Source organism: Cydia splendana, chromosome 23 (assembly GCF_910591565.1).
Source record: "Cydia splendana chromosome 23, ilCydSple1.2, whole genome shotgun sequence".
NCBI classification, from domain to species: Eukaryota; Metazoa; Arthropoda; class Insecta; order Lepidoptera; family Tortricidae; genus Cydia; species Cydia splendana.
Window position 1 is genome coordinate 2,807,922 of NC_085982.1, and position 12,744 is coordinate 2,820,665.

Consider the following 12,744-nt stretch of genomic DNA (forward strand, 5'->3'; position numbering starts at 1 on the left):
ATAATCTCATCTTATGACAACCGTTTGCTAGCACAACTCAACAACCAACTGAGACCCGTCGGCCGAGTGTAGTTTCTTTTTATACCCAACCAATAACAGTCTTCAATTTCAAACTACCCTTAACTTTAAAAACGATTTAAGTAGGTATGCTAAATACCAAAAACCCTACACTCGTCCATCCTGACTCCGTGTATGTCCTCATACACGTGCCAGGTGGAAACCCTACACTTGGCCGACAGACTACGTATACTTAACAGTGGATACACTAATCGCAAACCGATCAATTTCTTGCTATCAGAGTTAATGTGTAGGATACGAACCAGTTCTATTCTCGCACCTACTACTTAATTGTGTCAGCACACGAACCGATCATTTCTCGTGACTTAAAACAGTTTCAATCAGTCATCAGCACGTCAAAATCTCAAAAACATCTTGTAAATAACCTTTCGTATGCCTGGTCCCGTATACGTACCACACAATTTGGACTATAATTTACAGTTTCAAGGTTATTAATTCAGTAGTAAATTTTAACTAAGGCATACGAAGGGTTAAAATTGTTACTCTTCTGCCGGAGACATCCACTCGACATCGACCAGAGGCCGACACCGATGTCATCAGGCGGTGAGAAGGGCCCTGGCTCTGGAGGTCAGCGCGTGCGGGCTGCGGCGCGGCCGGGGCACGGGAGCGCGGAGGCGGGCTGCGGCGCGGCCGAGGCACGGGAGCGCGGAGCGGCGGTCGCCGTGCTCTAGACGCGCACCAGACTCTGGCGGCGCGAGGCGGGCTCCTGCTGGAGACGGCTCGCACCGGACTCTGGCGGCGCGTGGCGGACTCCTGCTGGAGACGGCTCGCACCGGACTCTGGCGGCGCGTGGCGGACTCCTGCTGGAGACGGCTCGCACCGGACTCTGGCGGCGCGAGGCGGGCTCCTGCTGGAGACGGCTCGCACCGGACTCTGGCGGCGCGAGGGGGACTCCTGCTGGAGACGGCTCGCACCGGACTCTGGCGGCGCGAGGCGGGCTCCTGCTGGAGACGGCTCGCACCGGACTCTGGCGGCGCGAGGCGGGCTCCTGCTGGAGGCAGCTCAGTCATCGCGTCGCCTGTTGACTGTACTTGCTTCTGGCTCCTGGTGTCACGCGAAGCGGGGGACGCCAGTAGAGGTGCGGCGCTCAACTTGCTAAAAATATCCAAAACATTGACTAAGTAATTCAGGGTAACAGATCAATAATTGCCATTTATTATTCGATTTTCATAAGTATTGATCATCTCTATCTGCAGGTAGACAGTACACGAACCAATTCAATTCTCGTGACTGAAACATCTCTAAACAGTACACGAACCAATTCAATTCTCGTGACTGAAACATCTCTTCAAATATCATGTCAAGAAATCAACAATTATAAACCTCACTCTTGAGACAGGATTCATTTTTCCTGAGAACCTTTCAATAACTTTAACCCTGACTATAATTTATAAAATATTACTATGATGAATAACAGCGATAATTAACTTCACATATTCATATGCAAAACATGTGTAAAACTGGGACCTTATTGTGTTCAACTTGATCTATTATGTTTCCATTATCAATGCATCAATTCAATCATCAAATTGGTAACTAAAAACCTGTAATCCCAATGTTTTCAGAGAAGGTCGTATATTCTAGATTGTTAGGATTTATCCAAGCTGACAAAGTACTTAGTTCATCAATTGCAAGACGCGTTGGGATTTCAAGACCATTAATTTTATTTTTATAATATGCATATTGTTTTATGAAAGACTTGAACAGTATATTAATAATACACTAAACGTTGTTGTTAAATAGCTGAAGTCTATAAACCTAAATTTCAACATTACAGAATACCAAATCGCACAGTTCGGGAATAAACATAGCACCTAGGTCTGTTTCCGTAGAAAAAGGATCAGTAATATATTTTTTTTTTTACACGTCGGTAATGTTTCTTTTCAGGAATTAAAATAAATTATACGTTTTAAATATCACATGGCATGGCAGACATAAACGATAGAACTGCAAAAACCTGTTATGCTTTACCTATCCGTACCATCTGACTTGTTCTAAATATGCCCTCATTGGTAATCTACTATTATTTGATAACGTACAAGGTTATACAAAAATAATTATAAACTAACCTATTTTATTCAAGTTTGAGTGAAAACATATTACTATAATCAATAAGAGGCTATCAATCCTCCTTGATCTCGGTTTAATTGTGGTGTTCTGTTCTAGTAGCTTACGAACCAAATCAAGTTCTCGTAAGTACAAACAGGTTCAACCAACTTTAACTGCAGTAACCTATTAATTCAATAATTCAGTGATTCAGTGATTCAACAATTCAATAACTCAGTGATTCAACAATTCAATAACTCAGTGATTCAACAATTCAATAATTCAGTGATTCAACAATTCAGTGATTCAACAATTCAGTGATTCAACAATTCAATAACTCAATAATTCAATAACTCAATAATTCAAACTCAATAATTCAATAACTCAATAATTCAATAACTCAATAATTCAATAACTCAATAATTCAATAACTCAATAATTCAATAATTCAATAATTCAATAACTCAATAACTCAATAACTCAATAACTCAATAACTCAATAACTCAATAACTCAATAACTCAATAATTCAATAACTCAATAATTCAATAACTCAATAATTCAATAACTCAATAATTCAATAACTCAATAATTCAATAACTCAATAATTCAATAACTCAATAATTGAATAATTCAATAACTCAATAATTCAATAACTCAATAATTCAATAACTCAATAATTCAATGGATCAATAATTCAATGACTCAATAACTCAATAACTCAATAACTCAATAATTCAATAACTCAATAATTCAATAACTCAATAATTCAATAACTCAATAATTCAATAACTCAATAATTCAATAACTCAATAATTCAATAACTCAATAATTGAATAATTCAATAACTCAATAATTCAATAACTCAATAATTCAATAACTCAATAATTCAATGGATCAATAATTCAATGACTCAATAATTCAATAACTCAATAATTCAATAACACAATAATGCAATAACTCAATAATGCAATAACTCAATAATTCAATAACTCAATAATTCAATGACTCAATTTTTTAAATGACTCAATAATTCAATGACTCAATAATTCAATGACTCAATAATTCAATGACTCAATAATTCAATGACTCAATAATTCAATGACTCAATAATTCAATGACTCAATAATTCAATGACTCAATAATTCAATGACTCAATAATTCAATGACTCAATAATTCAATGACTCAATAATTCAATGACTCAATAATTCAATAACTCAATAATTCAATAACTCAATAATTCAATAACTCAATAATTCGATAATTCAATAACTCAATAATTCAATGACTCAATAACTCAATAATTCAATAACTCAATAATTCAATAACTCAATAATTCAATGACTCAATAATTCAATGACTCAATAATTCAATGACTCAATAATTCAATGACTCAATAATTCAATGACTCAATAATTCAATGACTCAATAATTCAATGACTCAATAATTCAATGACTCAATAATTCAATAATTCAATAACTCAATAACTCAATAATTCAATAACTCAATAATTCAATAACTCAATAATTCAATAACTCAATAATTCAATAACTCAATAATTCAATAACTCAATAATTCAATAACTCAATAATTCAATAACTCAATAATTCAATAACTCAATAATTCAATAACTCAATAATTCAATGGATCAATAATTCAATGACTCAATAATTCAATAACTCAATAATTCAATAACACAATAATGCAATAACTCAATAATGCAATAACTCAATAATTCAATAACTCAATAATTCAATGACTCAATTTTTTAAATGACTCAATAATTCAATGACTCAATAATTCAATGACTCAATAATTCAATGACTCAATAATTCAATGACTCAATAATTCAATGACTCAATAATTCAATGACTCAATAATTCAATGATTCAATAACTCAAAGATTCAATAATTCAATGACTCAATAATTCAATGACTCAATAATTCAATGACTCAATAATTCAATGACTCAATAATTCAATGACTCAATAATTCAATGACTCAATAATTCAATGACTCAATAATTCAATGACTCAATAATTCAATGACTCAATAATTCAATGACTCAATAATTCAATAACTCAATAATTCTTCAATGACTAAATAATTCAATAATTCAAAACCTCAATAATTCTTCAATGACTAAATAATTCAATAACTCAATGATTCAGTAAATCAACAACTCAATAATTCAGTAACCCAATAATTCAGTAACTCGATAATTCAGTAATTCGATAATTCTTTAAGTCATTAATTCGTAAATTCAAGTCTTCATTAAGTCATTAATTCGTTAATTCGTTGATTCAATAATTCGTTAATTCAATAATTCGTTAATTCAATAATTCGTTAATTCAATAATTCGTTAATTCAATAATTCCTTAATTCAATAATTCGTTAATTCAATAATTCGTTAATTCAATAATTCGTTAATTCAATAATCCGGTTATTCAAATAATCCGTTAAATCAAATAATCCGTTAAATCAAATAATCCGTTAATTAAATGACCCGATAATTTAAATAATCCGTAACTCATTGATCCGTAACTCATTGATCCGTAACTCATCGATCCGTAACTCATCGATCCGTAACTCATCGATCCGTAACTCATCGATCCGTAACTCATCAATCCGTAACTCATCAATCCGTAACTCATCAATCCGTAACTCATCAATCCGTAACTCATCAATCCGTAACTCATCAATCCGTAACTCATCAATCCGTAACTCATCAATCCGTAACTCATCAATCCGTAACTCATCAATCCGTAACTCATCAATCCGTAACTCATCAATCGGTAACTCATTAATAGGTAACTCATTAATAGGTAACTCATTAATAGGTAACTCATTAATCGGTAACTCATTAATCGGTAACTCATTAATCGGTAACTCATTAATCGGTAACTCATTAATCGGTAACTCATTAATCGGTAACTCATTAATCCGTAACTCATTAATCCGTAACTCATTAATCCGTAACTCATTAATCCGTAACTCATTAATCCGTAACTCATTAATCCGTAACTCATTAATCCGTAACTCATTAATCCGTAACTCATTAATCCGTAACTCATTAATCCGTAACTCATTAACACGTAACTCATTAACACGTAACTCATTAACACGTAACTCATTAACACGTAACTCATTAACACGTAACTCATTAACACGTAACTCATTAATACGTAACTCATTAAAACTCAATCCAATAACTCAATCCATTAATAACTCAATCCAATAACTCTTTAATCCAATAACTCAATAATTAAAATAATCCAGCAATTTTATAATTCGATAATTCAATTACTCAATTCAATAATCAACTCGATAATTCTAAGGGTCGAATAATTCCACAGTTCTAAAATTCAATAGCTCGATAATTCAATAATTCCATCTCTTTGATTGATAACTTCGATACACGATACGCGATACACGATACACGATACACGATACACGATACACGATACACGATACACGATACACGATACACGATACTCGATACACGATACACGATACTCGATACTCGATACTCGATACTCGATACTCGATACTCGATACTCGATACTCGATACTCGATACTCGATACTCGATACTCGATACTCGATACTCGATACTCGATACTCGATACTCGATACTCGATACTCGATACTCGATACTCGATACTCGATCAATAAATAATTCAGTTTATAATTAGATGGCATTATAAATGTGGAGGTTCCTTGCAGTTTAAATAGAAATCACAAAAGTCGGTCAAATGGTTAGGATGAGAACCACTCATCGATCGTATCTATTATTTCGTAAGATAAGATAATATACATATTAAATTGATATAGTTAGGCAAAATTTTCTCATAATTGGTACACAAGTAATAGGTCGGTCAGTAATAATCGGTTCATCAAAATTATTTTTCTCTCAACTTATCTTTTGGCAAAATATTCTTGTACTTATGTTATATGTGCTAGATTCGATGAATGAGATGAAGTCTCAGCTTTTAAATCAATTGACAGTATCCAACACATATTACAATATCAAATCATTCATAATATAGTAAAGGTAGGTGTACATGACCTGATGTCCGGTGGCGCGTGCCCCTCACTAAGGCTGTCGAAGCGGGGTTACTCCCGACTTTCACAACAGGACTCTGCTTCGCTCTGGATTCCTTTTTCACTGCCGCTGTAATTCCAGCTACATACGTTTGCAAGCGCCGTTGATCATCATGAGTCATCGTCAGCCATATTCTCCAACAACTCGGCATGAAACGTAAAAGTATCCGGTGTTACATATAGGTACCTATATACTACATCATAATACCTTATAAACTTCAAAGGAATTACAGTACATAAAATTATGTTTAATGGTAGTTCAAATTATAAACATTAATTTTATCTCAAAAACGGTGCGTCGTAGCAAAAAAAAGGATTGAAAATTCAAGCCCCCTTTAATGCCCCGTTTGCATAGTAGCCATCTATTTATATTACCACAAATTTTAACATTAAGGATCAAAATCAAAACTCAAAATCATCAATTAATTTGCGAGACCTGGTTGTAAATCATAAATATCAATTTATCTCGGAAACTGTGCGCCGTTGTGAAAAAATAATGAAAATTAAGGCACCCTTTAACACTCCATAACCAACACATATCAAGACCCACGTGTTGACATATTCTGCCTAATTTCCACATGTGAGTGGGTAGGTAAGTAGCAAAAGAAGTAATTACCGTCACGTATTTATTAGGAAGAAGGTGTACCTACTTGATTTTGTTACTTTGAATTCTCGACCAACTGACGCATATATTCTTATGATTATGTCCATTTAAGGGTCATTTATGGGTCAAACTAACCTAAGTTTAACTGACATGCAATTAGATAGCCTATAATCATAATCATCATAATATTATTAATAAATTATGTAGGTACTTATTTAAATTAAATAAAAATGTTACCAGTACCATATTTCTTACGTAATCCATTATAATTTTGTATATTTAATTATCTCAAAGCTCAGAATAAGGGTCATGTTATTATCAGTTATCTCACTAAATCAATAAATAATAACAGTAGGCGTGTACTTACGTTCTGCACACTTCTGAAGTGTAAAATAACAACACCCTTGAATATAATTATCCATTTATTTTCTTGTCTTATTCCAATTCACAATAATCTCATCTTATGACAACCGTTTGCTAGCACAACTCAACAACCAACTGAGACCCGTCGGCCGAGTGTAGTTTCTTTTTATACCCAACCAATAACAGTCTTCAATTTCAAACTACCCTTAACTTTAAAAACGATTTAAGTAGGTATGCTAAATACCAAAAACCCTACAATTTATTAAAACAAACAAAAAAACCCGACAGTTTACATATATTTTTGAAATGGTATTTTCACTAGCTTTCATTTAGTAGGTAGGTACCCATATTGCTATAGTAAGAAAAAAACAATCCTCCCCCCCTCCGATTTTTCATTAGCGGGCGCCATTTTCAAAATTTATACAGTACACAATTCTGACAATTGCACATATACGTGTGGGGTATCAAATAAAAGCAGACTAAAATCAAAATGATGTGTTTTTTTTTTATTTGTTAAACACAAATATTTTAATAATATAAGATAAAATCTGTAATTTTGAACAACAAAAATTAGTCAAGAATCTTTTCTGTGTAAAATCATGCTATTTGATTATTTCGATTTTGAAGCCAAACGTTCACATCTTCTGGGGCTTGGTCATCTTTGGTGCCACTACCCTAAATAATTTTCTAATTACCTACCTATCTCTGTATCTCCATTTTTCTGTCTCATCGGGCATAGAGTTATGAGTACGACAATATAGTATGGTTACGACGACAGGTTAGAAGAATTAGCTTAGAACCGTTGATTGAATACTTAGGTTTTCATGTTCTTCAAATCGTACTTACTCTACAAGATAAGTAAGCCAAACGGTTAGGAAAATAATAACTTAAAACTCCCCATGGCTAAGTAATGATGTAAAATACTGACAAGCGTGTGTGGGGGTGGATTTCATCACTAAAAATTTCACCATACAATTTTTTTTTTAATGTTTAATTTAACACGAATCTAGATGTGTAAAGTAATAGAGGGCTGTATATTGAGGATATTCATGGTATTTATACAATCATTTGTGGCTTATATTTGAAGTTACCGTTGCCTACTTAGTCAAAATGTTATAGTGTGAAAGGAATAGTTATATCTTTTTCTACATTTATTCTACATTTATAAGGTAGACATTATATAGTGTTAGAAGACATAGAGAACGTTTTTCAAACATACAGCTTAATTTCATAATGTTTTAAAGCAAAATAACTAGAAAAGTTTCTGAGAACCGTCATCACCATACACATGAAATCATCACCAGTCGTCATTTTTTCCCGGTGATGATGGGTATGGTGTTACGATTTGAGAGTTTCTTGTTTTTATTTCTAGAATTCGAATAATAGTAGTTAATGTCTATGTCACACAATAAATTTCATGTAGTTTGCCATTCATTTCAGTCATTATTTCTAATATATCATTCGTAACTTCTTTAAACCAAAGCATAACGGTGATGATGCTCTGTTGTGACAAAACTACGTTTGACCAATTTGTTCGTCATATTTCTCACGATCCAATGATGTGAATTTATAGTGAAATCATTTTTTGCATTTTATATTAAAGTGAAAAATAGGGCAAGGCCCTTTAGCGGTATTTTGTTGTTTATACACGGAGATAAGCTCACATTGACATTACCATGACGGTGTTGACGAATATTCGTGACAAAATTTTAAATATTTTTAAATGTACTTTCTCGGTGAAGGAATTATTACATATTTTTTCATGTGTTAAACAACAAAATGGAAAAGATATAACTAAAAGAAAAATCGCAGTCGTACGATAGGTATGCTATAATTTTCACTGCAAACAAAAAGGTTTAGATTTTGCCGGTAGACGGTGATGATTTTAGACACATGAAACATTTTATATAAAAAAAACTATTAGGTTATTGGAGATGGTAATTGAAGGAACATTAAGATAATGGTTCTTAAAAACATATTAAAAAGTTGCAACTCGTACAATCTACTAGTTTTTTTTATAAAGACCGAACCATAAGTTTTCGCCGGATTTCGAAATCCATCCGGGGATATTTAAGAATGTCATGAAAGGACTGGACCAAACGCTGGAATGTCATGACAAGTTATGTCATTACTCATGGATAGTGTCGGGCCCGTATATTAGACCAAATAAATTAGTTTGTAATGAGGAAGTAATTACGCTCACGTACTGCCAAAACTTGAAGGCTAATATTATGGATTGTTACGTAGATGCCGATTGGGCCGGAGATGTTTTAGATAGAAATCTACCACAGGATTTGTAATAAGGTTATTCGGAAACGCTGTGTATTGGAAGTCAAATAAACAAAGCAGTGTAACTAAGTCTTCAACATTTGCCGAATATATAGCGTTATCCGAAGCCGTAACTGAGATCATTCTTTTACGAAGTGTGCTTAATGATGTGTTTTTAACGTTGAATGATCCAGTCAATATATATGAAGATAATTCAGGTGCGATGATTATCGCCAAGTACGGTAATTTTACGTAAAACTCAAAACACATTGAAGTGCATTATCATTATGTACCTACATGAGAATTTTAAAAATGGTGTTATAGATATTTTAAAAGTGAATTCTGAAGATAATGTAGCGGATATCCTGACTAAATCATTAGGTCATGTTAAATTCTTTAAATTTAGACAAATGTTAAATGTGACATAATATACACCGTGTTGATATATCAAGTCATCGTGTTCATGATAAAGTTTTAAAATTGTAATTGTTCAAAGAATTGATATAAAGGATTGCCCCCCAAATATTAGAGAAAATTCATTTCATAGCTCCGCATAGATATCCACGCACTCCAATAAAGCCCCTAAACCCTTCTTTTCGTAAAACTATTTTCGCTAAAAACTCCCTTACTCCCCGCCTAATTAGATTGCTAAATGAAAAATGTGGCAATGTTTACTTCGGCTCTTTCAGTAACTAGATTCCGGACTAACACCCAAGACTGAGTCACTATATATTATTGTGCCATTTGTTTTTCTGCATTCTTCCTCTTCATTCCTGTACTATACTAATATTAATATAATTGAATTACATGTAAGATCATTTAAGTACTTACCACTCATCACATAAGTTAGCAAGGAACTTGCTTGGTGATTTTCTGGTAGAGGCTAGCTGAATTCTTGGACTAAAACCTAATTTACACACTTGACTTATATTATAAGAAATCAGCTCCACCCAGCCAAGCATTCCATCACCTCCATTCCATCCATCACCTCAGTTAAACCGTATAATTACAACGTATTTCCGTTTCCTATTTAACTTTAACTTTAAGTTTACACGAGTGGTGTTTGCCTATAATTAGCTGTGCAATCAACTTAAGACACCTATCAAATGTACCTATATCTAACACTGTATCATTTTAACCGCTGTTTCCAGACCTTTTAAATAAAATAAAATAAAATGTTATGTATGTAATGTTATGCGTTGTAATGTTATTTTTAATTTTGGTTTTTGTTCCTTTTTATAAAAAAAACTTTACGATCTTAAATAAGATACGTATAGCAACCGATATAAATAATAAAATAAGTTTATGAGACGTCTGGGAGGACATAATCATCATATTATTTTGTATTCCTTTCCAATGGTCATTCTTATTGTATATTAAGCGAATTATATTGTTGTTATATAAAATATTGATGATCATAATGCGTGATGACAGCGTAATTTGTTATATTATGAAATATATCAAATCATAATAACTTAAGTAGAAACGGTCGGATGGATTACATACTGTATCTTGTTGTTTGGCCTTAGTTACATTTTAACTATAACTATTCAAATATTTTTTAGCTTCTCGGTGACGGAAAACATCCCGAGGAAACCTGCATACATACATGTGTAGTCCCCAACCAGCATTGGGCCCGCGTGGGGATTATAACCCAAGCCCTCTCGCGAATGAGAGGAGGATCTGTGCTCATTCTGTGATTCTACTCGTATTATATATTATACCTAAATATTTTTGTCTGTGTAGACTGGAAAAAACATTGGAAGTCACATACCACTTGCAACATTACTTGAGGAATGTGAGGAGCAACTCGAAAGAGTAAGTTATATATTAACAAAATATGTAGGTAGTACTTTTCAATGATTTTCTAAAAGAGGGTCACTGTTGTTTTTAAATATGTGCAAAAAGTGATACGTTTCTGTACTAGAGCATTTTAGTATCCAAGTACGACTTTTTTAATTTTTTTACGATAATCAACTGAAATTTGGTTTAAAATGGACTTGTTATATGTACAATTTCCATTCTGATATTATCTTACGATCCTACAAATAACGATACTTTTGCCTAAATGGTTAATTGAAAGTACCCCCAAAGAAATGCTATAAAAAAATTATACTTATTAGTCATGTTATTAAAAAAAACACATGTACCTATATTTTTATCTTCGAAATAAAAAGTAGGGTTTAACTCGGGTGAAAGACATCATTTCAGTCCTTGGTTAACAATATTTTACTATTAATAGCTCTAACATTGCATTGAGTTGAAAGCAGCTACCTATTAAGCTACTTTAACCTTTTGAACGCCAAGAACCCAGGCGTCGTAAGAACTTCTGCCCGTGACGCCAAGAACGCATATAAAGTATGCCGTGACGCCAAGAACGCATATAAAGTATGTTGTCAAAGTAACCTGCAGCATTTCCAGTAAGTATGGTTTATATTTGCTAGCTAAAGCCAGAGATATTGGCGTGTTAATGACGTTCTTGGGTGACAGATGGCGTACAAAAGGTTAGAGAATCTACAAAAAGAAATGCGTAAGTAAGTGATGAGTGTACTGTCATTCAAGGTCATTAATTATTACTACAGGTTAATTTTGTTATCTACGATCAAACTCTGAGAGGTGAATATGTACCTATTTAGGTCATAGTCATACTGAACAACTTTTACTATGGGGCCAACTTCGAAATCACGAAAAAAGAAATCTGCTGTCTCATACATTTCGGTGAATCCAGAGTCGATGTTTTCTATACAGCAGTTTTTTTTTCGCGATTTCGAAGTTGGCCTCATAGTAAAAGTTATTCAGTATTATTCACCTTATTATTCACCCCTCAGAGTTTGGTCACAGATAACAAAATCACCTTGTATATTGCGCCTCAAGAAGTTGACGGCTCGATTCGGAAAACGAATTAGATTTCTACTAGACTTCAACAAGTTACTATACAGATAATTTAAAGATATTTGTAAGATAGATATGTCAAATTTGACGTTTCCGCGATTCTGGAGGTCCTCTTGAACGATTTCGACAAGTTATGACTTAGATATCCAAGTCACATCTAGTCGATATCTAATATAGATCTAGTTGATCTCTAAATCGTCTCAAGATCTTGTGATTATCTCGAAATCCGAATAGGCCTGTGAGTTACTAGGATACCACTAGTAAAAAATTCCATGTCTTAAATTCATCTCATTAAATTTGATATATTCCATTTTACAGTTGGCGGTAGGTATTTTATTTTATCGTATGGCGTATACACATAAACATTTTTACAATAAATAGCTACATAA